General features: G+C 43.4%; 1 protein-coding gene across 2 annotated transcripts in view; it reads left to right on the forward strand.

The window, feature by feature from the left end:
- The first annotated feature begins 1,940 nt into the window (after window positions 1–1,940).
- HDAC4 (histone deacetylase 4) overlaps window positions 1,941–26,638 on the forward strand; it is a 265,600-nt gene continuing 240,902 nt past the window's right edge. The window contains exon 1 of one of the 2 annotated variants that reach the window (XM_030017328.2): window positions 1,941–2,091. The gene's annotated coding sequence lies outside the window, so the exon portion shown is untranslated. Of the gene's footprint in view, window positions 2,092–2,658; window positions 2,747–26,638 lie in introns of those variants that run through there. The other variant, XM_030017329.2, reaches the window with a different exon arrangement.

A 26,638-nucleotide genomic window follows, 5' to 3' on the forward strand; every position in this document is an offset into this window, starting at 1 on the left:
ATCAAAACCACCAGAAGTGTGCTGGGATAGCTGCCTACAAATAGGAATGTTATGTTCCATATTGTCTTAGTCAAAGATGTTAAGAAACTCCTTGAAGGCTAAGTGGGAAGTCCCCATGTATTTAATGGGCTATGAGTATGGCACAGTGACTGCACTTTAGGACCCTGACTGCTGCAAGAGGTGTGAAAGCAGACCACTGTGCCCACAGGGCTGGTACCATCAACTCCTTTAACTCTGTGCAAGCCAAGGGCTCCACCTACGTGAAGCACAAGAATGTTCTTACAGCTGTCCTTGGACGGGAGAGGAGAGGTTTGAACACCATGTAGATGGCCTTTGCCTTCACCAGAAAAGGGGCCATCTTCTTTCTAGGACCACCATGGTGGCTTACCTTCAAAAAAAGGTTAACAGCCATCACAAAAAAGGGAATAATAATATTTGATGTTGTGGCATTTGGGACTTAGACTTTCTTTGGCCATTGGCGATCTCTTCAGTGAAGCCTGAGGTGGTTATCTAATGCATCTCAGGCAGGATGTTCCCATCAGTGCGCCTCACAGATATCCCTCAGCTGAGCTTTCTTGTAGCAGCTAATACAGATGCTGAGGTATTTTGCTTCCCACAATAGGGAACGTTTGCAGCGTGACTTCTTAGTTTCAGGCACTGTGCTAGTCAAAGCTAAAACAACAAAACGCAAGTGAAATGAGAGTTGTGCCAGCCACGGGCTTGGCCAATCAAGAAACTGCAGCTAGAGAAGACTTGACAGTTCAATAGGGTAATTCTTTAGAAAATAGAAAAATCAATTAAACATTGAATGGTTGCTAGGAAAACATGGGTAGAGGTAAGTATGCTGAACAATTCCTTTTCATTATTATTATTTTTTTTACTCTTGGTAATTCAGGCAAAGATTGCAAAGATTTTGAACTATGCTTTTGCCTTTTCAGTTTTTATATCTTGATTCAGCTGCTTGCTATTAAAAGCAGTGTACTCAGCAGCCATTTGTTATAGACAATACTGGATGGATTAAAAAAATAACATTTTGGGAGTGGAATCTTGGATGCGGAAAACTTGACACAAAAAGTTTCATGTTCTATTAAAATACTATGTATCTATGGTGGCTTGCATTTTCTATGGTATTTCTACTCAATCCATCTCCATTAGTACCCTGAGAATCAAAAAATCCGTAGTTTCAGATATGTCACACTACCCAAGGAAAGAATACAAAAGAACATGTAGCTTTTCTTGCTACAAACGAATTAACTTCAGAAAAATGCGTCACCTGGAGTTGTTCCTCTACAAGTTCTGTCCTCCACCTGATGTTTCCCATAGCCAAATCAATCTAGATTTGAGTTTTTCTTTCTGTGACATTTCCACCTCTTACTAGATACGGACAAAACTGCGGAGGAAATGCTCGGCAGCAGCGGGTCAAGGAGAGACGGGGGAAAAGAGGAGTTTGCCGCACTTGCGTGACTTTTCTAGAAAGAGCTGCCCAGCGCTGCGTGGAGGTCTCTTCACTTCACGCCGGTCGTTCCACACGCACGGTTTGTTCTCGGCCACAGAGGCGAGGACAAAGTCACCACATGGGAGGGGACGGTGCTAAGCAAGCCCTCCACCACAGCCCTGGCTCCCCTCCGGCGGGTCGCTCCCTGCCCGCCTAGGCCTCCGAGCCTGAGGAGGGGGGCCACGGCCTGGCCTCGGAGACCCAAACCCCGCTCCCGGCTCCCATCTCCGCCGCTCCCTGAGGGGCTTTGCGGGCCCAGCGCCGACATGGCGGACGCCGGCCTGAGCCCCCCCCTCGGCCCGCGCCGTCACCTAGGCGATGGGCCGCGCGCTACGAGGCGGGGCCGGGGCGTGGCCTGATTGGTTCCCTTTCCCCCGTCGGGATGGGGGGGGAACGACGAGGGCGCTGTGGCTATAAATAAACCGCGCTTCCTGATTGGCCGGGGGGAAAAATGGTTGCACCACGTGACTCTCCATCTAAAAATTCCAAGATGGCGGATCCCGTCACGGGCTGAGTCCGTTGGTGGCGCGCTCGCCGCGGTCTCCGCGCTGGGGCCATCACCGCACGGCTTCCCCGCCTCGCCCGCCGCCACCCAGGTCAGTACGCGGCGCCCCGCCGCCTCCCCCCCCGCGGCGGGCCGCCCCGCGCCGCCCCCGGCTGGCCGCGGCGCGGCCCCTTTAAGGCCGCGCGCTTTTCTGCCCGCCGGCTTTTAATTGCGGCGGGGCCTCTACTGGCCGCCGGGTTCTTAAAGGGATCGGAGGCGCGCGGCTGCTTTCCCTCTGTGCTCCGACCGTGAAGCGCGGAGGGTTCCGGAGGGGGAGATGATGGGCAGCTGCGGGCGCCAATCGGATTCGTCCGTTCGGCAGTGGCGGGTGGATTTGAGCCATTCGGAGGCTACTGCCGCGCGCCGATTGGGCGGCACGCTCGGCGGGGCGGGGCGGCCGCGCGCCATCACTCGGCATGGGCGTAGCGGCGCGGTGGGCGGGGAGAGGGGGGCGTGACGGGCAGCGCTCCCGCCCATTCAGCGCGCCGGGCCTCCCCGCCGCTCGCGTTTTTGTGAATGAGGCGGGTGGGGCCGGCGCTGCGGAAAGCCCCGCCCCTTCCCTCGCTCGCCCCGCCCCGCCCCTCCCCGGCGGCCGCGGCTCCTCCCCTGCTCCCCCCCCCCCCCCCGGCCCCCCCCCCCCCCCCGCGAGCAGCGCCGCCGCCGCCTCGGTGCTGCGCGGGGCTCGGCGGGGAGCGATGCGGGTAGCGGTGAGTGCCGCGGGCGGCGGCCGGGCCGGGGGCTGTGGCGAGGGCGTGGGCCCGGGGGCGGCGGGACGCGGGCGCTGGCCGGTGCGGCGGGGCGGGCGCGGCGGCCCTGCGGCGGGGGCGACGCCCGCGGTGGCGGGGCCCTTGCGGCGCCGAGCGGGCCGCGGCCCGGGGTCCGTTCTTCCCCCGCCCCGGGAATAACGTGGGACTTGGGGAAAGTTTCTGTGGGGGCTGGCTGCGCCCGCGGCCCCGCCGGAGCGCGCCTCACGCCGGGGCTGCCTGACGGGGCAGCGGCTCCCGGGCTGGGCCAGGGGGGTCGTCCCGACCCCCGGGCACCACCCCCCTCCAAAAGAAATCATGAAAAATGGCTTTTTTTTTGTAACCAGGAGGAGAAAAGAAGGGGTATTCTCCTCAGCATCCCCGCGCTTTTTGGAAGTTCTGAGATAACGTCGGGCTGCAAGGGAAAATGACAGGTCCACGCCGAGGCAGGGCTCCGTCCTCGGCCACAGGCTACGGCTTCCCCCCCCCAAAATACGCCTTTTGGGGAGCTGGTGGTGAATAAAGTGCGTGTGCCGCCTCGAAACGTGAAGCGTTGGTTCGTGCAACGATAAATGGACAACAACAACAGCAAAAAAAAAATTATAGTGCGTTCGGAGGAGCGCGAAGTGAGGTGTTGCTGAGCGGTTGTGTGTGGGTTTTGCTGCAGGAATTTATCAGGAAAGATGCTGTGCAATCCCTCGGCTCCTTAAATGTTATATTTTGAGTGTTTGTGGCATGGAAGGCAGCATGACATCTTAAGCAAGAAAACGTATTTACATAACAATTATTTGACATTATAGCTCAGTGCCGAGGACCATTTAAAGGGAAGTAAACCTGCCCTTTATTCAAAACACTTGCGTAATTGTTTTGTGCACGCATTTCGTGGTAGTGGAAGGTGGTTTATTTTTTTGGTGGTTGTTTGCTTGTCAATGGCCTGCTTTGGAAGATTTGCATAAATTAGGCTTGTCACCGTAACCGCTTGTTTTCTGGCCATAGGAGTGGATTTCATGTTACAGGCTTGCCTGATATTCCAGACTGGATTACAGGTCTAAAAATGTTCCGAAGAAGTGGGATCTGTTTTGGAAAGGTGTGGGTGGATTCAGGATGTGAAAATCGCTTGTAAATCTGGGATGGGGCGTGTAGCTCAGGGTGGTGGAGCGGGGTATAGGCACTCTCCGGTGTTCTCCATTTCTCCTCAACAGGGATATCCAGGCAGCTTTATTTCGTGCTTGTTTCCAATAGCTGTATTCTGTTGTCTTCATAATGCTAATTTGAGACTGAAGAGATGGAGCAAGCATTATTTTGGCCCTCTGTGCTACAGTGAATTTCACCGTTGAGTGAATAATCTCCTTGCCAATGCATTTTGATTTACTGGTATTATGTACTGTCAATAAATGGGACTTGTGCTGTATTTGCTGCCGTCGAAGTGCTTTCGGTTGTTGCCAAAAGCTACCTGGAGTTAATTATCTGAATTGGACTTTTTTTAACGGCAACGTTTTTTAAAAGCTAAGGAGCTCTGAAGTTTATATAATAATCTGGTTCTTGGCAAGGTTTCTTCTTTTTTTTTTTTTTTTTTTTTGTAATGCGGTCTGTCGCGGCACTGAGTTTTAATCATTTCTGATGTTTCCACCACAGCTGTATGGTGTTTTCAGCCTAAAAGCTGCCATTGTTGCTCCGCAGCCTCTCTGAAAGAGTTAAGAGGGCATTGAATTAAGAAAGCTCAGCTGCTTGTATACAAATATACAGCAATTACAAGGCAACAAAGTTATTGCAGAATCCTACTGTAACCATGGCAACATGTTCACTCAATTACATTTGGAAATGTAAAATGCCACCCAGTTAGAAAGAGTAAGTTTTAGCGACTGCAGATTTTCTGTATAAAGCGAAATGTGTAAGACACGGCTTTCCAGGATTCTATGCTTTTCTTCATGTTTGGATGGCATGTTTTAGCATGTACCTCTGACAGATTTCCGTTGCCGATATTAAGCTGTGCCCTTGGTTGTCTGAACTTAGGGGAAAAAAAAAATAATCCCAGAATCTTGAAATCTTTAAAATTTAACTTTGCCATCCTATAATTTCCTTGGTTTTGTTTCAGGACTTGGCTTTAGAAAGCGGACAGATTAGAAAATGCATGAAATGCATTTTGAAAATTACCTCAGAATACCAGAGGAATTTGTCATTTACTTAATGGGATGGAGGCCTGAAAGAAAAGCATATGTATGGCATGAAAGCTTTTATTCCTTTGGGAGGAAATGTTTGTTGAGCAGTCTGTGTTCATATAGTGCAATCTCCAACTGACTGTCCTAAAGTAGAAGACGACTGGCAGGTGTGAGCTACCGAACTTGTGGTCAGCACCAAGAGAAAGCGGTGAAGAAGTTCTTGAGAAGCCCAGGCAGTGTCCATCAGCCCCAGGTTAGGAGATAGCAGGTTGAGTACACCAAGGTCCTGATGTGTGATGCAGGTGAACTCCTTAGTGGAAGTTAGTTTCATTTGTTGCTTGCCTTTCGATGGTGACTTGCTAGCAAAAAGAATAAAAGAAGAAAAAGTAGTTTCGTGCATATATTAATTTTTGTGTTGGTCAGGATGCAAATTTCTGTGTTGCTGTGCTCATGTTTCACAGGCAGCGACCCATTAATGTGGAAAAGGGGAAAACAACAATGCACTTAAAACAAGTTTGTTTTTTTTAAACTAGGAGTGATGTGTTTACAGACACCTGAAGATTGATGAACTTCTTCAGAAGTTACCTAGTAACAGGAGCTGATAAGAGATATTTACATGGATGCGGATTGCAGTGTCTTGAAGAAAAGATTTTGCCCAGATCTTCAGGGGCTTGAACTCCAGGCTGCCTCCCAAACCCTTGGAGTATCTGGATTGCAAAGGGTTTGCAGGTCCCGTGGACCTGTGTTAGATTATGAATGGTTTTGGAAGGAAGCTCTGTCCAACCTGTCAGGTCTTTCTGCTTTCCCCATGAGCAGGTAGCTTGCCTGCCTTGTGGTTTGCACGCTCCTCGAAAGCAGCAGCTTGGGCAAGTGTGACCTTCTGCTCCCATGGTGAGCGCTTGTTTTTCTCTTTGCCTTCTACCATGGGCAGAGGTGGAAGCACAGGAGCTGCCTCTTTATAGGCTGCTGAAAAGGTGGGGTTGATCTCAGTCTTCAACCTTAAATCACGTGTTGAACTGCAAGGGTGAGGAGCAGGACTTGTTAAAAATAAAGGCTGAAATTGAGCAGCAGCCCATGGTTTTAGATTAGACTGACCTCTTAATCTCTCTTTGAAATGGCTTTGTGCTTTCTGGGGGATAGACTTTTTAAAGCCATCTTAAAGTGTATCTGTAGTTCAGAAACTTGCCCTGTAGGATCATTTGTAGGTTTCAAATCTGGGGAAGCTACTCTATACGTGAAGGTGCCCAAACACATTTAAAACAAAGTGTCGATACAAAACCTTGCCACCAAATATATGGTATGTGATAGGATCAAATATTCTAGGCCAAATTTCTTTCATCTTCCAGAGCTGAGAATAGGCAAGAGCTTTTAAAATGGTTTGTTCACAAATGTGCTTATCAAATAACTTGTGCTAAAAGGAGTTAGTATGTTGAATGTCTCTTAGAACTTACTACACAGCCTTACCTTAAGGAGCACAAACTGGCAATTTAATGCGGAGCGTTTATGTTCTTGATCAGCTGAATACTGTGCATGCTCCGCTGAAAGACTACTGTCTTCATTTTTGGCACTTTTGGATTGCTTGAAGCGTTCCTCTAATGCTTGCATGCCATACCTACCTTTGTAAGGTCACAGTAACTAGTTGTCTTCGTGTTTTCTCAAGGATAGCATGCGTCTTGTGTGGGTCAAGTGGCGTAAGTGTGTGCTAACGTGATGCTCCCTTCAGGGTTTGAAAACCTGAATCCTCACTGTCCAGCTGTGCCAGCTTAATCTTGGGGTTAAAATATTTCTTTGGTGTCCTCTTCCAGTTAAAGAAGTGATTGTGTTACACTCCTTGGCATTGTATGTATTTATATTTACTGGAAATAAATACTCCTTGGCATTGTGTGTGTGTGTGTATATGTATAATATAAACCCCCAAACCCTTGGGACCATATTTTTACTTGTCTTACATCTATGGTTGAGTACACACGGTAATATTACCAGAACAGTTTGTTTGCTGAATAGTATCTGTTGCTAGCCTGTTCCACATGGCAAAGCTTGTCACAAGCCACCAAGAAATATTAATTGAACATATTATTTGGACGCTGGTAATGACATTCATTAAATATTTGCCAAGTATTCTTGACCCTTCTTGCTGGCTTCTTTGATGGTGTCATCTACTTCACTGCTCCTCCAGTTCACCTTTAGCTTGTTTCCAGTTATCCTATTGCTTTTCTGTAATCTTTTTCAATCCTGCTACCTAGTCTACAAGGCCAGCCGTTGGGTTTAAATTTTATCAGACTCCTGCTAGAATCCTTTGAGTTTTTGCTTTTGTAGAAGCGTGTTTTACTGGACAGAGAAGCTGACAGGATGTGTCTTGTCACTGAATTCAAAATTGCTTTTCAGTTTTGAGTCCACTTCCCTAATGGATAGCTTCTGTTTTCCATTCATTTTTGCTTCCCGGTTCCGCAGGTCCAAGCATACTAATGCTCTAAAGCAATGAAAGGAACCTGGTTCTCCTCAGCTTGCTGGCTGATCTCAGAGGTATGGGGAGGTTGGGGGGAAACCATGAAAATACGTGATTTTTGTCTCAAATTGTTTAAGCTGAGAAACAGCAGAAACACTAAAGGTGCCTGCTTTAATAATTAGAAATGTGGCAATATTGTTAACTAGTAAAAAGGGTAAGAGTCTTCTAAAAAATTAAAGTAAAAGCTGTGTGTGGTGGGGGAGGAAATACATCTTAGCATTTTGATTCGATTTAGATTGTCTCTCATATATGTTGTCTCTGTATTTGAGTCCTTGGTTGAGGGAACTCCTCAGACCACTCTAGTAATTAATGCCACTTGCATTTTGATTGTGTTATGCAGAAAACTGAAGTGGGCCAGGTTTACTTTATCCTGCAGTGGACCATGTTGATAAGGCAATATATAACAGATGATTCATGAAGTGATGCTTGTCATTGCCAGAACTGCTTGAATAGCAAGCAGATTTTGGGCAATGCTTCTTCACCGGAAAGACTTGGGCAGTTGAAACTGAGAGGAGGAGAAGAGACAAATATGCACTGCATTTCTGGCTATCTTAAAGGAGCTGCCTCACAAAATTTAGTAGAAGTTGGGGGGGAGGGTAAATGGGTAAAATAAGGGGGGTAGAGAAGCAGGAAAGCACACAGAGGTTGCATAATGATGTTGAAAAAGGGAACAATTAGGAAAAGACTGTAAAATCTCTTGGAAAGCTTCTGTGGTTTTCCCTTTGCAAGGAATTACAGTTTGGCCTTCCTCTATAAAAATTCTGGCCTTTTTTTCATGGCATTCATTACTAGACACATCTTGATCAACTTCATATTTTTTTTTTCCCTTCATGTTTTCCTATAGGATATTACCTCAGAAAAGTTTGATTAAAATCTGCTTCAAATTGCCATCTACTAGTGCAGAGGAATGTGTGTTGACTTGTGGTCATGGGCACGCTTAGCCATCTCCCCTCATCAAATGATTGAACCTTTGTTCCTCATACAAGAAGTATTTAAAAACCAAAAAGCTGCAATTTTAAAATTGGATCTTAGGCTAATGAGAAACGTCTTTCTACTTTGGTCAAGATAAGGTTTTGTAATTTTTTTTCTTTAACCCTAAGAGTCCTCTGAGACAGCCATTTAGTTTGGTTGAGGACCAGAAAGGAGCCAGAGAGGTGTTGGGAGGAGCTGGAGGCTGAAGGTGATGTGTGCAGCTAATGTGGCTTATCCAAGATCTGAGGAAGGAAGAGCTCCTTTCTTTGGGGCATCGCTACAGTAGTTTGGACAAATGCATAGGACATGACAAAGTGTTGCTCTGGCATTGTGTTGCCCATGAGGTGATGATGTCTAGGAAGACATTTGGCAAGTTTTTCAGCTCTCCGTGTTGCAGATACGACTTGCTGAAATGGCAAATTGAAGACTCTGCCTTGGGTACAATCTGGCTATCGTGTCTGGGTTTGTTGCTGTGTTCACTTTTTTGTGTTCTTTCAAGTTTGATCTCCCATAAACCTTTCCTGGATGTTTGTATCTGTACGTTTTATAACAAGCCAGTAAGCTGTTGGATGAAGAATTGTATTGTAAGGGGTTTGTTTTTTGCAATCATAGGATAAAATAACGTATAGAAGATTAACATCTCAGATTGGGTGCTAGCAGTGTAGCAATGTATTGTTTTAAATGATCTTTTTAAGTGTGTCCCACTCATTCTGGTGAACACTGACATCCAATTGACCTTAATTCCATTTATCTTTTATGAGTAGTGAAGAATTTTGATATTTCACATGTAGGAAATAATTCACTTTATTAATTTTTCTGAAGAACTGGTACTTTAATGAGGTGTCTGTCAGTAAGACTTAATTACCCTTAAATTCTGTGAACATTAGTATACGGTGGCTCTTTCTATGTATAATCAAATTTCATTTGTCAAACGCACATGATAGCATTAGTTTGCTGATATAATTTGCATTAACTTAAATTTGAGAAATAGCAGTTATTCATAACTGGCCTGTGGCTAGTACTGGTGTGCAAGATTTTGCAGGGTGTTGTACTTGCCTGAACTGGTGCTGCTTTGTCTTCTCTGTGATTGCACACAAGGACCCTAGTAGGAAGGTGTAGCGTCACAGCTGCGTCCGTGCTAATGTCTTTGAGCATTTCATGTTGAATAAGCAGTTATTCAAATTTGATCTTGCGGATTAAAGGTAGATGAGCACATTATGCTGTTCCTCTTTCCCTTAGTGTTTTCCAAGTTGTCTTCCTGTTTGAGTTTTCATTTTACTTCAATAAAAACCTGTAGCTTTTGCAACGTTATCTTTAGTCAGTTAACATACTTCTACTGTGTTCCATTTTGCTAATATGCTAAAATAGCTTACGTTGCTTTTGCTCAGTAGAAAAATGTTCAGGTTAGTTCTGGTGGTGTGTTGACAAAAATTTCTGTCTTGTGTGCATCGCTCCAAGAAAAGGATCCAAAATGTAAGCCTGAAACAATGAATTAATTCTGTTGTATGCTGTTCCCAACAAGTATTCAGAAAGAGAGTGTTGTTCAAAGTATTAGGAAAGTTACATTTTTCCCCATGGGAGCTACAGTTACCTAGTTTTTGTTAGTGTTTGTTCTGGATTCTGTTAAAATCCCAAATACAGGTAGTTCTTGTGGTGAGCAAAAAAACTAGCCTGCCTTTTTGCTGCAGGTTCACATAAAATGTAGAGCAGTGAGATTTGCTTTTCTGTTCAAATAACGTGCGTGAAAGTGAAGTGTTAAGTGAAGAAAAGTTGCACTATTAACACCTTTAAAACGATGAGGATACTGAAAAATCTGAATAGTCTGTGAGTTTTAACTTCGTGAGCTTGGTAGCTCAGGGCAGTGAGAAGGGAAAAGTCTCCACTCGGGAAACACAGTGGCAGTGGGGCAGATATTTGTGAATGCTGGCTAATTTGGAAGGAGGTGGGATGAGATGGAAGATGGGCTATTGGCCTTGACTTCAAATGCAGTGGCTCAAACTGCAAACAAGTAAGTATGTGAAGATTATTTAATTCCCAAGGACCAGCAGAAAGGGAAGGCCTGTGGTGCAGACTGTCAGGCCAGAGGGGTCCTAGAAGGAGAATTTGTAGGTAAAACTGAGCTTTCCTGCAGGCTGGATTGCATTTTAGAGCACTGCACAGGTGGAACTCATTTCTTCAAGTGAAAAAAGAGTTGCTTCTCCAGCCAGCATAGACTTTAAAAAAAAAATAAAATTGCTGTACCTAGTGCTTTGGCTGAGTCAGAAGGGGACTTCTCCAAGTCATGGTGTGAACAAGGCAGCAGGACTCTGACACAGAGGTTGGCCTTTTATGGCACAGCAGGATCTACACCCTCCTGGGAAGCCTGGCTTGTTTCTTTAGATTGTTTACGGAAAAAGGGAGCACAGGCATCTTTCTGGAATAGCTCAGAAGATACTGGGTCATGTTTCTTGTGGAGGTCTTGTTGGAGGGGGTGAACGAAGGCACCTTTTATAAAACTGGAGAGGGCAAGTAAGGTGCAGTTTCCTGCTGCCTTGTGCCACCTTCCCAAGGAGGTGATGCAGTTTTTGAGTATGGTTTGTGCTGCTGGAGGATCTTCAGGGGCAGTGAAAGAAATGGCTCCCTATGATGCTAGCAGGATCTTTGCTGGGTTGGTGCTAAGCACAGCCCTTTCTTGCTCCATGTGCAACACAGAAAGCCTGGTCTGTTGCTGCTGTTTTCTGCTGTTAAGTCAACAAACCAACCCCTGGATTTCTGTAAACCTCACCTCTGCTGTAGGTGGTGATTACTGTCACAAATTAACTGAATTTCTTCAAGTTTAGTGCTGTTGCAGCCGCTCTTACTCAGCGGCAGCGTGATGAAGCAAGGCCCAGATGTGTTTGGTAGCGAGTATGCTCAAAACTTTGTGTCTTGTCTTCATTCTGTGATGAAGAGGCCACACACAGTTAGGTGTGTTTGAATATAGTGTTAGATATCCTGCTGAGTAACTGATCCTTCCAGTGGACTGGAACAGAAATTGGCTACCATGATCTGCATTTGCATTTCAGTTTTTCCTCACCTACTTGATGTAAATGAGCTTCCCAAAATAAATTATTTTTCATATGGATTCTGTTGTGCACTTCTACCCAAGACTGATTTTTCTGTTTGAATCTAATGGCAATGCTTTGGTTGGGAGAGAATTTTGTTTCCTTATTTATTTCCCCCAACTCTTACTTGCTGTCAGATCCTGGTGGAGGCTGAAGGGTGCATTTGAGTGAAGGCTGCCTCTCATAGGATTTTTAGCTTGGAGGCATAATCAAAGGAGGAGGGAGCGGACTAGAAACGAACAGCAGGGTATTTATTCTGATTGCACGTGGTAGGTATCGAATGCTTCGTTGGGGGTTGTACTCGCCTATCTTTCTATAGGCCTTTTCTTCATCCCTGTGCAGGCTGCTGCCTCATCTGCTCCCTGTGCCTTGAACGCATCATTTGGTGATGGGCTTAATCATAATTGTGAATGAAATCTTAGCATTAGGAATAAACTTCTTTCTCTAAGCTCCGCAAAACCTACAAACTTGTGACAGAGAACAGTAATCTGAGTTTTTACATTATAAATTATCAAACCTAGCATAATGCAGAAGAGCTTATGTTGATGAATGTATTGATGTAATTTCAGGGCAAAGTATAGCTCTGTTGCTGGCTACAGTATACCTTGAAGAAGATGGCCTTGTAAGTTGAAATCTTCTTAATAAGCACATACTGTGAATTATTGAAAATAGAAAAGACTTCTACTATGCAATTTTATGAGCAATCCATGCTGGTTTTGGGTGGATTTACACAGATTACATGGTCTTGTTCACCTCTGTGCCTGTATGTGGGTATCTTTTGCTGATGTTTCCTGTAGTAGGTTATGCTTTGTAAACAGAAATAGGTGGTGATGAATCCGATTCTTGTGTGTGGTTCGTGACACTGCAAGTGTAAAGAGAGGTGGTGTTCTGTTTGGGGGGGTAGGGTGTCAAATCCTCAGTGCAGAAAGCTTGCACACACATGAAAAAACAAAGCACGATCTATTCTTTTGATGAGGAGGTGAATGGTGTGAATCCCTTTTGGGCAATAGTGGGCTGATCTTTGTGAACTGGCTGGTTACCTGGGGGTGGTGGTGTGGGGTAGTTGGGAGAGGGCTGCAGTGAGTGCCGAGGGGTCGGCAGTGGTCCTGGATGGCAGACATATAGCTAGTACCAGTCTTCTATGACCATCAGACTGAAGTGTCCTTGTGTCAATTATTAACAGTATTAGAAATCTCAGCTGAATTCAGTTTGGCACTGAAAGTGTGTTGCTTCTGGTCTTTGCTATAAAAATGCTGGTCTAAAAATAAACTGACGTACAGGGATGCTGAAAGCAGGGGAGCAAATGAAGAACTTGTGCACAGAACATAAGGCAGAGCGCTTGACTGATTGCGGAGATGGTATCACAGAGTAATGCTCACCATGGCGTGAGTGAGGTCAAGGCAGGAAAGTTTTGCACAAGGTAATAATTCCATTGTAACAGGAGAAGGAAGTAAGAAAGCTGAGACTCTGAGATAGATATCGACCTCTTCTGTAAGCCTACCGGCGGCTGGACTGCCACACTTCAAAGGGTATGTACCATAAAAGCCCAAATAGCAACTGGGTGAGGAATATAACACTCCAGATATGAAATCCTGTAGTGTAACAGCTAAACCAGGCTGTGCTTGTGCAGGTCCTGTTAGAAATTGGAGTTAGGACTGCATAGACAGTATAAAAAAAAATTGCATTCATGTTTAATTAGGTATTTACCTCATTTAAAATGGCAGAAAACTCAAGCAACTTGAGATGTGGCTGTCTAATGCTAGAAATGAGAGCATCTTCTTTGCATGGGGCTTATCTCCCTTCCTTGTGAGAAGGATATCCAGTTATTGTATACTTCCCATTCCTAGATCTTCCCAAGTGCCATTATGAATGACATTCCCCACATTCTTTCCTTTGCTGGAAGGAGCTGATCAAGCCATGAGGCTTGGAGGCACACTGGAAGCTGAGAGATAGCCTAAGGACCTAGAGTCTGAGCTTTCTCTTCCCTCTTCCAGGGGTATTCCCAGTGTGGTAACCCCCAATCTGAGAAGTTTGGTACAGACATCTGATTCTTCTTGCTGCCTTTTTGCCCCAGTAAGAAAAATCTTCAGTGTCTACATTCACTAGAGCAACTTTTAAGAGGAGCATGTTAGGCTATATTTAAATAAAAGGGAAAAAAAAAAGGCAGCATATTCTTGGCAATAATTTAGACTTTCATTGTAAACTGTCTACATTCCCTGGGGGATGAGGTCTCCTTTTGTGAAAATCTGTTCTGGATTCAGTATGTTTGACAATTTCTCTGTATGACTACCTTCAGTTTTGGTGGTGTAAATGAGCAGACAAATGTGTGTGCTTCTAAGTACTCAGATTTTTTTTTTTTTTTTTTAAATAAATCAAAGTAACCTCTTAAGTATACCGGGGACTGATGAGGCTTGCATTCCTAGTATTGCAACACAAGGTGTTCTCTGTTCTAGACTGTAAATATTTATCTCTTGTCAAAGCAGAGCAGTTACTATTGGGAACTGATCTGGCATGCAAAAAGGTTTTCCTTAAGGAATTTGTTTCCTTTTATTTACAGTGTTATCGTATATTTAAATTCCGGGGCCTCGGTGTATAGCTCTGAGGCTCGTTCTTAACACTGGCAACAAAAATCTAAATTATCACAGCCTCTGAATACAGATAAGTGAATTCTGAGCATATGCTGTAGCCAACCAGCAAGTGTGGGTGTGAAATTCAAGCAAACATAGGACAAGGTACTAATGTTTTCCTGCAGCTACAGGAGGACTACTAAATGAGAAAGACTGCAAGCCGTGTCGCTGGGTGCTTTCTGGGCAGTGGGGAATTAGGTTGGGGTGGCTGTCATGGAAGGAACACGTATTGAACACAGGTGTTTCACGGTCTGGCATTTTGCAATCGCTTGTCTCTTCTCCTTCTCTTTGTGTGGCTCTTCCCTCCTAGAGCAGGCCCTCACGAATCCTTTCTGTGTCTCCATTTAGCCTCCCTGCCAGCAAACATGCTTTGTCATAACCTTTCTTCAGGAGCTTCAGTGCTGTGAGTTCTGCTGAGTGATCGCTTGTTAAATTGCTATCTGTTATGTTTACCACAGGTATGGAGAGATCTAGAGATGGTTTCCTGCAAGTGGTAATATCTGAATCCTCACTACTGGCTACAGGTCCTGCTTTTGGAGGATTGTAGGTTGCTTTAATCTCTCTGCAGTGGCTTACGTTTCTGGGTAAATTGTTATATTGTGCCATACGTGGGAGGCTTATTCAGCCTGGAAAGGTCTGATTTTTTCTTTTTTACATCTCTCTAGCTTTTGTACATACTTGGTTTTTGATACGAGCGATTGCTGAAGTTCTCTGTGCTTGTTAGGTAGCCGACTTCCCCGTTTGTTCTGTCTTAGAAGAGAAGCCAAGGGCTGTCAAGCAGGTGTCCTAGTTGGAGTACATTTCCCCCCCCCCCCCCCCCCCCCCCCCCCCCCCCCCCCGCCTTTTAGGAAGCGGGCTCATTGAATGAAATAAGTTACGGAAGCTGAGTTCAGTCCCTGCCATAGTAGGGAAGAGCTGCTTTTGCTCTTGCTTATAAATGTGCAAAATGCATGGCTCTGGCTATATCCAACACCGGCCTTTGAGCTTCTGTCTCTGATTCAGAGGTGGTAGGCAGATAAGCTGAAGTGAAAATAAAAAGAAATGCTTTCTTTGGCTCTGGTGTTTTAATGTGTATATATTTATTTCACATATATTTTATATATATATAAATTATTTATATATTTCATATTGTCATATATATATATATTTCTGCTTGGTGTGTGTCTCAAAACTTCAGGGACAACAGATGGATGTCCAAGTACTGCCTTTTTGAAACAGCTCTCCTGAGTTTTATCATCTGCTATCAAGTCACGTAAACTTTAGTTCTTGCTCTGTAATATCTGTCTTCAGGGATGCATGGTCAATACAGCCTTTATTTTCTCCTCTCTCTGAAGTCTTGTGTGAAATTTGCTGTTTGTGGCTTCAGGGCAACAAGCTCTTTCCTGGTTTGTGGAAGGGTTTGTAGCTGATAGTTGATGCGGCTTTGTCAGGGTGGTTTACAGCTTTATGCAGAGTCTTTTTTACCGTACTTCCAAATTAGAGTACTAAAAGGTAAATGTCCATAGTTATTAATAAATACTGTGATATTCAAAGTGGAGACGTTTTTTGAATAGAAACCTTTTTTTCAGTATTTCTTTGAGAAGTAAAGCTGTCTTGGTCAAAGGGAACTGCTCTGTATAGTTCCATGCTGGACTTGTGTCTCTTGCTTTAATGCAATATATTTTAGCAGAATTGAAGTTGTTTTTGAATGTTACTGGCTTCCTGCATTCTTGGTAGAAATGGCTGCCTGTTTGCATGTTTACTGGCTTCTGTGTATCTAGATATGTCAGCAGTCTCTGCTGCTTTTCACTTGATCTTATCTCCCCATTCCATTTCAGGAAAAAATTCTTACAATCTCCCCCCCCCCCAGTCTTGGAGTGTGCTTTGCATGCAGAGTGTTTTGAGGTAACAGGGAGTCATGTTTGCTTTGCAGTCGCTGCATACTGTTGCTTGAATTTAAAACTGTTGCTGAAATGTAAATTTTCAGAGACGACTAATATCCAAAGGAGTTATTTGTCTTTTGTAGTGCACCGTAGCTAGCTTTGCATTTTCACTGACTTCCTACAGAGGACCGCAGTGTTAGCTAGTGGTGGTTGCTAGCATTGGCTATCAGACCATTTTGTTTCCTTTGGCATAATGTAACCTATTAATCATTATGTTCATGGTAACACAAGATGCATCCAGATTAACATTTAAAAACAATAAAACCAAAGATTTTGAAAGTATCTTGTATTCCTTCCTCTTCGTTTATTTTAGAGTATTCAAAGTAGCAGGTGATAAAGTGAAAGGAGATTCTGCACAGCAGAGCTTTGGTGGCTAATGGCAGCTCATCTTGAAAGCTGAGCAATTCCTCCTGGTGTGGTAGCTGAAACTGTTAGCGTGAAGGTTTCAGGAGGATATGTAGGAGTGTGCAAAGGTGCAAAATCCCCAAACCCAGAAGAGTGAATTAAAGACCCTGAAATTTGGGCTGTAGTGTTTTAAAAATAGAGAGAGAAGGCTGAAGAGGGACAAAACCAGGTTTAAATTACTTTCCTCTTTCAGGGTAGGAATAAAGCAATGTCTCACAGGGAAGAATATTGTGTCTATGCTGTTTAGTGTGTAAAGCCATAAACGGCAGTATAAATTTTAATCTAGATCACAGAAGGTTAACAGAATGTGAATCCTTGCCTAGCTGAGCTAGGGCTCTAAGGCTTCCTTGAGGATACTGAATTGAAGTGTGTCTTTTCAACTGGTGACTGACAGTGTTTTAAAACCTACCTTAAAAAACAAACAAACAAACAAAACCTATGGCAGATAACTGTATCAGTCCTTGAAATATGTCCTGGGTTTTGTGGCTTTACAATCCAGTTTTCTTATTTCAAGGAACAATTCCAATTTGTCTTGCTGTGTTCGTGTTGTGCTAACAGGCAAAATGGGCTATATAAAATGTGGTGTAAATCAGAGTGAAGGAAGAGCTCCATTTACTTTGAGTTAAATAACAGCCCTGGTGTTGGAAGCAACACCTGGTAAGTAAACTTTCAAAAGTTTGACGGCCTCTGTCTCTCTAAAGGTAACCTGCAAGTACTTCTTTAAAGGGCTTTGTCCTTTTTTGCTTTGATGGTGTTATAAAACAAATAAATAAAAACCAAGCTCAAACCCCCTCAAGTGTGAGTAATGTCAGTTGTTCCTTCCTTGCTTTTCTTGCTTGTCAGCTGCAAGCTTGAAATATTTGACCAAAGTTTCTAGTTTTTATTAAAAGGTGATGTTTGTCATTAAAATTTAACCCTACTTAGATGGGTACCACACAGGAATTTACATTTTTCTGATGATTGAGTTAATTTTCTATTCTGGCCACGTTTGTGGCTCGAGAGTGTGACTTGTAATTTAAAAAAGGAGCAAGTGGAAAACCTGGAACCCCTGCGAATATAAACGCATATGCATACATTTAGCTTCCCATGGGGATTGCTAACCCTTCGGTTACCAGCAGACTCATGCTTGAAGTCTCAGCAGCTTTGGCAGATAAGCCAGGGGCTGAGCAGCGTGCCCAGGACTGCCCTGCATCCCGAGGGGCGATCCCGTGTGCCTCAGGCAGGACCCATGAGCAGCAGGATGGTCCTTGGGGAGCTGGCTGTCCTGCCTGCAGTGCATTCCCTGCGTGATAAACCTCAGCCTGAAAGCAGCGTGTTTTACCAGAGGTGGTTCTCTGGATTTTTCCAAAAGGAAAAAAAACCTGCTAACTAACAAGTTATGTATAATTTAAAGAAAAAAATTCTAGCTACCATTTAAAGTTTTTTACATGGCAAAAATAACTGTTGACTTAGTTTTTAGTACTCCATCAGTTACCTGAATTTCGGTGTTTGACTGCCAGGTCTGTCATGCTGTTACAGGTGTCTGCATCACTTTTCATATGGTGATGATGAGAGGAGAAAAGGTTTTTGCAACAAATAAAAAAAAGTTATATTGCACTTTAAAGGCAAAGTTGTATTTTTTTTCTTCTGTTCAGTGCAGTATCCTTTATGCTCATATGTAAAATTTGGGTTTAGGTGATGCTGTGGTTAAGATCCTTTGAGCAAGAAGGTATGTGACTACATAATACACTACAGTTACACACTGTGAGAAGTTTTTAGCAGCTTAGGAAAAGAGAGGCATGTTAAAAGAAGAAATGGAAGAGTGACACCACAAGTTCATTAGGACTGGGGTCTGGATCACTGTGTTGCTGTGGGAAGTGCAGTGTTTTGGTAATGGTATTAGCATTCAGTGTAAGACAGAAGTAGTAAAACATATAAAAATGTAAACTTTGGATCCCATGATGCTAGCTCTTGTGGGTGAGGGTGTGCTGTTGTCTGAGCTGGGCAATAGCCAGAGTCAAGAGCACTTACATAGGTCTGCATGCTTTCCTGCAGTGTTATTTTGGTAAGCACAGCCCTGTTTCTGTAGGGCATGCTCATAGGAGGTGGAGTTGAGGAGTGAAAGCGGATATGTGTATGAATGGTGGTAGCTGGCAGTTGGTTCCTGCTAGTGGCATAATAGGCTGTAGTAGTAGGTGTTTTTTGTAGGGCGTGTGTGTCATTCTAGATTTAGAAAATGGCATCGGATTGTTCTCAAGCAAGTTAGCTTTTCGAAGGTTGACAATAAGTGTATAAGCCACTTAACTGGGGCATGAAAAAATGTAATAAAGAACCAAGCTAAATGGTTCTTCCCAGCGAGTGTGGCTGGACGAGGCTTGGTGAGCAGGCACGGGTGTGTAGAGGGACCCTTCCGTCTGTAAGGAAGGTGAGCTTGTGTGCTGGATATGGGGAGATGGAGGTGGAGGAGCAGGTCTGAGATCTTCAGGGGGTGAGCCAGTCCAGTGTCTGAAGCAGTGGGAGAGTCCAGGAGGAAGTTTGCATCATGCTGTATGAGTCTTAACTGATTTCAGTCTGTGCTGTTAGCATGTTAGCATGATAACACTTGTTGTTTTTTTTTTTTTTCTTTTTTTCTTTTTTCCCTGTGCCAAAAAAATTTGGGTATCCGGGTATTTTGCAGATTAAAATGTACAAACCATTGTAATATCTGTGTCACTGTTTTGCAGCAAACAGCAGAGGGCTAAATGTCCACTTGAAAATGATGCAACTTGTTTGTGGAGACCTTGAGGCATGTTTCTTTCCAAGAGCATGACAAAGGTCAGAACTTAAAAAGCACGGTGGTGGTAAGTGTGAATGGCAGCACGGTTAACATTGTGCAGTGAGCACGGACTATTTGAGAACATGCATAATTAAGTTTCTGGTTAAACTTCATGCTGGTTAAAACTAGCATTGCAATGTAGTCAGTTCCAAAAGAAACTTGGGGAAATGTTTTACTAGACAAACGAATTGCACGAGTTATGTGACAGGGTTGCTTTAGTGTTCAGACTAAATTATTTTCTCTTGGTAATCAGATAGCATTCAATTAAAAAAAACCCCAAAAACTAGACTAACCTTAAACAAAGCTTGTTCTTTAAAAAAAAGTCAATATTCTTTTTCCAAGTTAATGAAGTAATTAACAATGATTGATGACACACATATTCAGCTGTTTTATGATGGTAGACCAGATGGGTTAGGCACAGCTAGTGACCAGTAATTTTGATTCTTTGTCAGAAGGAACAAGAGGTTCAGATGTGGGCTGTAACAGCTGAAGTACATGAATAGAAAAGGTAGATGTTTTTCTCTCTGCCTTCCCCTACCTATATATGAGGATTTGAAAAACAAACCCAGGTAAAGAATTGCGGGTTGTTAATTTTTAGCAGTTGAGAAAGCTGAGCTAGAGTGAAAATGTGGTTGGCAAGCTGAAAGTTTCAGTTGTTTCCCAAAACTAATTACAGAAAGGTGTTGGTATCCCTTTTTTTGGCTATATCAAGCTGTTCTGAAAGAGAAAGGAAGATTGTATGTGTGTGCACAAGCAGGTGAAGAAAATAAGACTTGGTTTGAAAGCTGCATTACTGAGCAAGTCTACAGAAGAATAGTGAACTTTCTATCATGATCTCATTTTTTCCCCTTTGGTGTCTGCTATGCTAGCAGCATGGAGGGAGAGGATTTGTCAAATACCGTCGGTACAGCACAGTGAAGACGGGTTTTGGCAAAGTAGAGAGATCTCGGTGCCGCTGAAATGCTTTAATGGGATTTTAGTATAGGGATACAATGGTAAGTTTTAAAATGTTGGAATATATTACAAGCTGCTGAAACTTTAATTTGCACAAATTGGGGGGGATCTTAATATGTTGTTGAAGTGTTGTGTTTAGACCACGGGCATCGATAGGAAGCTTCAGCTGTTCTGGAGTTTGCATGGGAATGCTTCAGTCAGTGAGATGAGCTTGCTGTCTGCTGGTCACACAAACTCTTCTTGGCACTGAAAATGTTGTTAGGGGGATTTTGATTGAAAAGAATATACCACTTTTTTATCACTTCTCAGTCAAGTAGTTAAAAGGAGTTTTGATTTTTGTGCTTCTGAATTATTGTAGCTAGGGTGATCTACAAGGAAGGAATGAAGAAATGAGACGGCTGTTGGCCATAAACTCACAGTATTCATTTACCTTCTGTCAAGCGCTACTTTCAGCTATCTGATTTGAACTCTTTCAAATGCAGAAATACTAGGATAGAGGAAAAAACATAGGATAGGGGAAGAAGACGGGTTCAGAAAAAGCCAAGACGGTAGATTTTTATAGGTAACTCTGCCCAATTTGTACCGACTCCTCCAAGGCTTCAGTAGCAGCTGGAACAGGCTCCCGAGGCAGACTTTTATCCTTTCTCCCTCCCACGCAGATCCATCTGTGAGACTGCTTGTTCTTGCTGCTCTTGCTGAGAAACTGGATCGAGCTCAGAAGCATCCTGCTCTTTCAGACCCTCTGCCAGAGTCTTGCTAGTCAAGGAGGGCTCTGTAGTCCTGCAAATCTACATATTCCCAGGTTTTACACACAGTTAGTTGCATTTCTGAATCTGCAGCTCTTCTACGAGCTGTGTGCCTGCTTGACTAAAAAAATTTTTCCAAGCTGTTGACCACTTTAAATTGGAGCTCCCACAGAGTGAACATGAGGTGGTATTTTCAGATTTGCTCAGGTTCCTAAAGATGATCTTTTGTTCATAGTCTTGGATTACGCATTGGAGGATTTATATCTACTTGTCATCCACTTGTTTGTTCCCAAAGCCTTGTTTTTTTGCTTCTATGTGTATTTGAGATATCTGCAATGCTGCTTCAACAGCAATACTTGTCGATGTCTAAAAAGAGAGGACATAGCAGCAGATCCCCTCTTCAGCTACCCAGTAGTATTGCTATCGGTGTGAAATCTGTGGAGGTAGAACTAATGTTGGTACTCTTGTGGACTCCTAGCAATGAAGGAGAAGGGGCACAAAAACTTTTGGGGTTCCATGGTGACCACAAGAAGACCTAAGGTTTTTCTTTTTGGGACATGGAGGCACCTTCAGCTTTCAAAGCAGCTGTAACTGTTGATCAAGGTGGTGATTTGCAAAAGTGTCTATAGATGTACCATGAAGGATTTTGTGCAGAATATGCATATTCTGCATTGTCGCCCTTGGTTTAAAGCTTAGTGAGGAAAACTTGCAGACTTCTGCTAGGGGCAAGCTCTAATAGTGCATAGTATGTATGTGTTAATTTAACATTGAAATGGGTGAAGAAGTCTTCATTTCTACTGAAATACCAGTGTACCCTGTGTTTTCAGTTTGGGCTAGTGTCTCAGCATTTGGATTTACATGACTAAAGTGCAATGGCTGCCACCAGAGATCAGTTTGAGCAGCTGACTTCACTTGGAAACACAACTGAAAAGAGCCTGGGAAAGGCAGCCTTACTTAAGGAATCTGTGTGCTGTGGACATTAGTAGTGGAGTGTTTCTTGACAAAAAGAAGCAAAAGGGTATGAAACTGTAAAAGGCAATTTTTCTTGATTATTTTTATTGAGAATTTCTCTTACACATAATTAGATTAATTATTTCTATATAGGTTTGCTACCCTTGAATAGCTGTGGATTAGTTCTGTGTTAATAAAGTAGCTCACAGTTAGTTAATAGTGTCTTGCCATTTGTGGCTGTTGTTCATTTTGTTTTCTTTTAAAGTCTGAGGGTGAATTCAGTGCATGTATAGCACTGCTTATATTGCAAAGGCTTGCTTAACGAGCCACTGCCTGAAATAATAGCAGGATTGCTCCAAAAGCAACTACCAGGGACGGTCTAGCAATATATTATAGCCTTCCCTGAAGGAAATGCGTAAATACAGAGTAGATATTGGTTATTCTTGAATTCTTAATGCACATATACTGTAATTTAACACTTAGGACAAATGTAGTTAGAGATTGAATCTCTTTCTGAACATTATACCATACAAAACTTGTCACAAAGTTAAAATGTTTAGTGTAGGCATATAGGCAATAAATCTTTACAGCATGTATTTGAAAGTGGAAGTTTAAGGGAGAGGTGGAAACACAGTATATGTTCTCCTCTAGGCTGTCATGTGAGAATAGCACTTTTAATGGCTGGCATTGAAATGTCAGCATTTACTAAACAAATGTACTGTGTTTTAATTCCTTGAAGTACTGGGTAATGCTTCTGTATTTCTTAGATGGTTAGTATATTTGAATCATTGTGTTGAGCTTTTGATCTTAATGGTAGGTACCTTTGGTTTTGCTACTGCAATATAGGAATATGGAAACCAAGTTTAGCAGGGATACCCTAGTAATAAGGGCTAGGCTGGTCAGTCTGGATCTGTACTAACTGTGACATGTATGTACCTAATATACTATTGGTGAGAAGCTATTTGTAACAGCTGCTGTATTAGGTTGGGTTTTCTGTTTAATTATTAGTTATACAGTTCTAACTGTAATGAAGACTTCAGGTACTCAAACTGATTTTGTTCTCTGTTCTTCTTAAATGTGGATACTCAAGTGCCATGCAGGTGCTTCCACTTGCCAGTTCACCTGCGTATTTTCTTAACTTAATGAATGCAGTTGAGTTGATTTGGTGACTGTAGGTTGGTGTGTAGGTGGGCTTTTGTCTTCAAACTTGATTGCCATTGTTCTCCAGCAGCATCCAAGAAGAGGCACTTTGGGAGATGTTTCACAACAGGACATGCCTGTGGTGACACTTCTCTGAAACACTCTCTTGTGAGCCAGTGACTTGTCTCATGGGTTTCCTGGCCTTGTGCAGAAGCACTTGGTGTTTGTCCTCTTTTCCAAGAAGTTTGTCCATTTGCTTTTGGAATTCAGGAAAGCTTTTGCTTTTTCCAGCACTCCGAGTCAGAGTTTCTTAGTGAAGCTAAGAAGGAGCATGTAATGCTCCCTGCTTCAGCTTGCCACCCAAAGTATCTTTTCTGATACCTTCCCTCCCTTCTGTGTCCACCCAACCTCTCTCCCAGAAAAAGAATAAGAAAAACTTCTTGCTCTGAAAGAAATAGATGGAAAACAGAGTGATTGGTGACTTCTCTGTATTAATCCTGATTCTGCATCACTGTAATATCCTTAAGTCACCTCTGTCTGGGCTGAAGACTTATAATCTGCTTCACCTGTATGAAGAATTTGTACCACACCTCTGATCATTTTTTTTTTTCTTGCCCTTCTTTTGAAACTCATATACTGTATACTTGGAAATGGAGGCGGAGTGTCCAGATTTGCCCAAAATATTCATGACTGTGGAGGAACTGGGCTAGTACAGCAGCAAATTTGGTGTTCTATTTTTATTTTTTATTACTGTCATGGTATTCTACTCGATCTTCTGTCCGCAGCTGAGCATTAAGCTGATAGTATATTTTACAGTGCAGCCTGTTACTCCTGCAGTATGTGTTTAGAGACAGAAACCGTGTCTTCAGAGACTTTAAACTCTTTGAGAGGATGTCTGAGGCTTGCAAATAAGTTTTCTGGGAGAGAACTGTTTTGAGTATTGTTGAAAGTGTAGGAAAACCAGCACTTCTCTAAGTGGGCAATGCTTGTGAAACTTGGTCTCCCAGGACAGATTCAGTAAAGCTGTATTCTGCTTGAGAAGCAGGAGTTGAAGTGATGTTGTCAAAAGGTTGCGTGGGTCCTCAGGACTACCGCCACTGCTTTTGTCATCTTGCAAAGTGGTGGCTCTGGAGACATGGTCCCTAGAGAGACAAATCAGCCCAGGAGACTGTTTCACACTGCCTTTGCCCTAAATAAAGATGCAGTAAATCTTTTTGTGGTCACAGTAAATTATTAATTGTTTTCAAACAGCTGTATGCCTCTTCCTTGTCCCCTCCTTTCATATATAGATCCTATATTGGCAGTATTTTATAAACAACCCCTGAAAAGCAAAGGCATTTTTTTTTTTTCTCTGGGTAAGGTTCGGGATCTGTTGTCAAAGGAGAGATTTAATCGATAAGCTCCAACAGAGGCACTGCCTCTCATCAGGTCTGTGAGTCTGTGCAAAGCATGCACATGCTGCAGCATCGGCTCACTCACAGGCTGCATGTTACAAGTAGGAATCCAGGCAAGCATCATGATGGTGTTGTCATCTTATGTGGACATGTGGGATTAAACTTAATGCTGTTTGCCTGTTAATGTGGCAAGGAATCTCATACGTTGGTAGATTTTTTGGGGAAAAAAAAAATTGTTATAGGTATTTAATCTGCAGTGTCAGGCAGAAGGATCGGTTATAATGCATTTTGGAAGATTAGTGTTTCCATGGCTCTTGGAGACCAAACCCTGTGGTGTTGGAGCACTGCTAAAGCAGTGCCAGGATGCAGAAGGCGTTGTCCTAGCATCCCTTCTGCTGTTGTCTTCACAGAGCTGGCTTCCTTGTCCTGCTAAAAGGCAATGTCTTCTGCAAAGCTTTTAACATTCAGGGGTCTGAAAGGCAGAGTGGCTTTCTCTGAACCTAGAAATAAACATCAAAGCACAGTAATCTGGATAGTATGCGTATGACTTCCACCGTGTTTTGATGCATTGAGTCAGCAGGCAGTTAGGTTTTGTTTAACTGAAGTTTGCAAGTGATCTTGTAAGCTGGCTGTAGTGTTGCTATCTGGAAGTGTTGATGGTATGCATCTGAGAGGGCCTCCAGATGAAGTGAGATGATCCATAGCTGGGTATCCTGAAGCAACCAGGCTGACTTGGCTTAAAAGAATCTTGAAACTTCACCCTTAGGCCAAGATTTTAATCTTGGCTAAAGTACTGTAGCAATTTAAGCCCTGAAAAATAGAGCTTTGTAAATAAAGCTGTATTATAACTTTAATTACTGCACATCTGTACTTGTGACTAGTAGAGAGGCACATCTGGAATAGGCTGAGGAGAGGAAGGTGAACATTCATACTGTCAAAACATTTGTATGGTGGAACTGTAAGATTCCTGCTACTTAAAAAAAAAAAAAAAAATCAGTAGCTGCAAGATGTATGGAAACAGACTTGGAAAACTGTTGGATTACTTACATTTTCTAGTTCACATGCAATTCTGTCTCTTAATGGTTGGCTAGATGCCCAGTAGGGAAAAAGTGGTCTTGGAAAGTGTGTGGAGGGAGTAGTGTAGAACTGAGTTGTGGAGCTGTCATGGGTGTGGTTTTGGGGAGCAAGCCTTGTCATGCTGTTGGAGAGGAAGAAGGTGAGGGACCTTCTGTTTTACAGAGGTGTTAAACAGTTTTGTGTTTAGAGCCATATGCTTCCTTCCTATATGCATTATTCCTGTGTATAGGTGGTTTGTTGCCACATGTGATGACCCAGCCTGTTGATGAATGTGCCACTGTTTTCTTTGCAACTTCTGGAAGAAGCAGTTGAAGTCTCATGAAACTGTTTTAAGCAGACGCATCCCTTCCTTGACATAAATGATGAAACATCTGCCTGCTGTACTGCTGAGGACCGAGTGTGTTGTGTGATGTACTCGCTGGCAGGAGATGAGTAAGAGAAGAGCTAAAATGACCAATAGTAACTTTAATCTAGGCAAAGGTGTGTAGTAAGGGATGGTGGTTTGTTGAGGCACCACAACAACTGAGAAACAAGGAGCCTTTGCTGAGGCTGCAGCCCCTCAGTCTATCTCTTGCTGTATGGTGACTGCAGATATGGAAGCTTGTTATCAGCTGGTGACAAGGAGGTGACAGTACTCTCAGGCTGTGGCTACTTTCTGAACCAGGGATGTGATGAGGATACAGCTGCAGATGCAACAGCCTGCGTGGTTTATAGGGAGCATGTGCTGTCAGGCATACCCTGGTAGAAGTAGGCTGAAATAAATAGGCATTAATTTGCTCTTTGTGCTCCTATTCCAGAGTTTTTTAAAAATCCAGCAGGGACCAGACTCTGAACAATTCTCCTGTGAGGCAGAAATCTTGATGATACCAGTCCTGTTTGTTACACCTGATTAAGTAAGAGTGTGTGTTTTACACACCTGCTTGTTTTAGCCTACAATTCTGATCAGTCTTTCTGCCCTGTAGTCTGAAATGTGCAGTGCCATCCACCGTCTTGGTGTGGATGCTCTTTAGCTGCCCTTTGCTCTGCGCCTAGGGAAGGATTCCATGTGAAGTGCCAAAGCTGGCATGGTCAGTATGCCACTGCTTGTTGTCTGCCAAGAAAATTTACCTAGCCGGCAGGCAATCCT

This window comes from Aquila chrysaetos, chromosome 6, assembly GCF_900496995.4.
Source record: "Aquila chrysaetos chrysaetos chromosome 6, bAquChr1.4, whole genome shotgun sequence".
NCBI lineage: Eukaryota > Metazoa > Chordata > Aves > Accipitriformes > Accipitridae > Aquila > Aquila chrysaetos.